The 3852-nt window shown below is 37.8% G+C and overlaps 1 non-coding gene across 1 annotated transcript; it reads left to right on the top strand.

Moving 5' to 3' along the window:
- The first annotated feature begins 848 nt into the window (after positions 1 to 848).
- Positions 849 to 955, top strand: LOC119468098. The gene has a single exon (XR_005196716.1). It is a non-coding gene; the product is annotated as a U6 spliceosomal RNA (small nuclear RNA).
- Positions 956 to 3852: the final 2897 nt, after the last annotated feature.

Raw genomic sequence — 3852 nt, forward strand, 5'->3', positions numbered from 1 at the left:
AAAACTTATTGATTAAATTATTCAGTGGTTTTAGCCCAATCCTGTCAGGGGTGAGTTAAGGGATATTGCAATTGATCTTTTTCCTACCATAATGTGTGGCTGGGTCAGGTAAAAATTAGCCTGGGTTCTTCAGAGAAATGGAACAGAGAGAGAGAGAGAGAGAGTAGAAAGAGATGTATTATAAGGAGTTAGCTCATGTGATTATGGAAGCTTACAAGTCCCCAAATCTGCAAAATGAGTTGACAAATTAAAAACCCAGGAGAATCAGTGGTGTAGTTCCAGTCTAAATGCAGACAGGCTCAAGACCGAGGAAGAGCTGATGTTTCAGTTCTAGTCCAAAGGCAGGAAAAAGCCAGTGCCCCAGTTCAAAGGCAGTCAAACAGGAAGAATTATCTTATATTTGGTCTGCCTTTTTGCTCTGATTAGACCTCCAATTGATGGAATGAGGCACACTTAAATTGTGGAGGGCAATCCACTTTACTTAGTCTTAAGTAAATTAAATACTTAAATGTTAATCTCATCTAAAAACACCCTCACAGCAACACCCAGAATAATGTTTGATCAAATATCTGGGCACCCTATGGCCCAGTCACATTGATACATAAAATTAACTGTTACAGTTTAAAGCACATATGGGGAAATCAGTTTGAGGCAGGTGGAAGAACACTTTGACTGTCATAACAGGAGAGCGGGCCCTGAATGTACTGAATGTGAAACCGTAAGTGAGCGTCCTTGTCAGCAGGATGCGGCAGGACTGTGGCATAATAAAAAATAAATATCTGGTCTTTGTCTTGGCATGGAGTTCCTAAAACGCTTGGAATCTCCTGAGTGATAAGAATGTCTTTTGTGTGCTTGCTTTGGCAGTACAGATACTAACATTGGAATGATACAGAGAAGATTAACATGGCTTCTGTGCAAAGATGTCATGCAAATTCATGAAGTATTTCATTAATAAAAAAAAAAAGTCTTTTATAAGCTAGTGAGATGATTGGTGGATGGGAGCCCCTACCTAGCTTCAGGATCAGGGCTGATCACCAGAAAGACCAAGCCATGACTAGAGGATTGGGAATTTCAGAACCACCCCTCAACCACCCAGGAAGGGGAAAGAGGCTAGAAATTGACAGCAATTATCCATGCTAAATTATTTCATCAATCACGCCCATGTAACAAGGCCTCCATAAAGCCCCCTAAACAACGGGATTTGGAGAGCTTCCAGGTTGGTGAACACATGAAAGTGCTGGGAAGTGTGTGTCCAGCAAGGGTGTGGAAAGCCCGCACTCCTTCTGAGAGACTTTGCCATATGCATCTCTCCCATTCGGCTGTTCCTGAGTTGCACTCTTTATCACAAGCCAGGAATGGTGGGTGCAGCACTGTGAGTGGTTCTAGTAGACTCTTGAACCTAAGGGGAGAGGGCTGTGGGAATCCCCAAATTTGCAGTTGCCTAGGCAGAAGAGGGTATCCCATTTGTGGCTGGCATCTACAGAAAGGGCAGTCATGTGGGACTGGGTCCTTCAATTGGTGGAGCCCAAGGCTAACTCTGGGTAGTTAGCATAGGAACTGAATTGTTGAATTCCAAGTTAGTATAGGAGAATTGGAGCGCTGGTATCAGGGGGAAGAAGAACCCTGCAAAAACTTATAGGGACTTGTATTTTCTCTGTGAAGTAAGAGGTAAGGTCATCTAACAAGACAGAACCTGATTCAATAAAACAAGAAAGATATAAATAATAAAAGTAAGAAGTACAGCTCTATTGGGAGACAGCGTGGTGTGGTGGCTGATGGGGGGAGCTGGAAGACTGATGCCACCCTCACCATGTTACTAACTGGTGACCTTAGGAGGTCACTTATTCAACGTCTGTCTCTGTGTTCTCATCTGTAAGATGGGGGAGAATTGTAGGCTTGAAGTTCTTGTGATGAATACATGAAGGATCCCACCATGTCCTTAGCTCTCACTAATCAATGATTTACTTATTTTTAAATATTTATTTATTTATACTTTTAAAACAACAAATGAAAATTATATTGAGACAATGATGTCTTGATATATGTATACTCATTATTAGCTGCTATTATAATTATTTGCAGTGATACTGTTTTCTACCTAAAAATCCAAGAGAAGAAGTTGAAAAACCTCTAAAATATTTTTAAGAACAATTACTAAGTTGGCAGGGAAAAATCCAAAGCTTTTCTAAATATCAGCATTAATCAGAAAGAAAATATAATGGATAAGCCTTCAACTGCAAAAGCAAAAAATGCTGAACAAAATATAACAAAAATGAACCCAAAAATTCATATGGAAAAGTAAAAGTCCATGGAAGTGTATAAGGTAGGAGAAGACATTCTCTACCAAACATTAGACTTATTAGGAAAGCACAATAATTAAAGACAGTTTGGTATCATAGTAGGAATTTTTTAAAAAAAAAAATAAACGAAGTAGTGTAAAACAGCTCTGATCCTAGATGAGAACACTGGTATGCCACAGAGATGCCATAATAAATTGCCAGTGAAACAACAGACTTTTATGTAAATGGTTCTGGGAAATTGGCTATTTAGATGGAAATTTAAAAATTCATTCCCCTATATGATACCATGCACAAGAATAAATTCCAAATGGATTAAGTGCCTAAATTTGAAACATGTTTAACATTAGAGGAAACAAATAAGAAAATATTTTTATGACATTGGTGTAGGGAAAAACTTCTTGAACGAGACATAAAGGATAAGATTAATTACTTTTACTACATTAAAATGGAAGCTTTTAGGTGATAAGAGACACCAGTGACAAAGCAAACAGATATGCCCCAGAAGGAAGAAGACACGTGCAATGTCCAAAACCAACGGAGAATTAGCCCCCAGCTGACAGAAGAACTCCTACAACTCAGCAGGAAAAAGACAAAAATCTGCACAGAAAAATAAGCAGAAACTAGAAATAGCCAATTCAGAGGAGAAGAAATCTAAATGACAAAAAAACACATGAAAACATAATAAAGCCCATTAAAACACAGGAAATGCATATTAAAGCTATCATAAGATGTTATTCCATACCTGTCACCTCCGCAAAATGTATAAAGTGTGACAGTAAGCAAGTGTTGGCGGAATGTGGAGCAGTGGGAAATTTGGTGCCTGCTGGTGGAGTTTAAACTGGCACAGCCACTTTGGAGAATAATTTGGTATTTTCTAGTAAAGCTGAAGATACGCATACCTCATGGCCTAGAAATTCCACTTCTAAGTATCCAGCTTAGAGAACCTCTGAAGTATGTGTAGGAGGAGAAATATGCAAGGATGTTTGCTATTTGCAATGTTTAAAAATAACAGTAATAACATGAAAACAACCTAAATGTCCATCAGCAGGAAACTGGATATCTGAATCACCACGTGTGGGATTTTCATGCAGCAATGAACACAAGTGAAATACCTTTTCATTGATATATCTCAAAAATCTAATGCTGGTAGAAAAAACGTTAACAAACAAGTTAACAAACTAGATTTACAGTGTGATATGTAAAGTTTTAATGAATGTAAAACAATTCTACACGTTGTTTAGAGACACATGCATGTTTAGTGAAAGTGTACAATTGGGTGGCAATTAGCAAAAAAGGTGAGTTGTGGGGAGAGAGGTTGGAGAAGAGTGAAAAGAGCTTAAGTGTAATTTTTTTAAAAATCTCAAATAAATCGTGCCATAATACTAAATTTGTTAGGTTTGTCAAATTGTAGTGGTAAGTATTCAATATCTTGTTCTCATTACTTTTCAGTGTTTGGAGATATTTCCTAGCAAAAATGAAAATAGATGAACTAAGTCATAAACCCTGAACTCTAGAAGAAGAATAACAACAGCAAAAATGGTGAAAAAGGAAG

The sequence above is a fragment of the Cebus imitator genome, unplaced genomic scaffold (genome assembly GCF_001604975.1).
Source record: "Cebus imitator isolate Cc_AM_T3 unplaced genomic scaffold, Cebus_imitator-1.0 Scaffold376, whole genome shotgun sequence".
NCBI lineage: Eukaryota > Metazoa > Chordata > Mammalia > Primates > Cebidae > Cebus > Cebus imitator.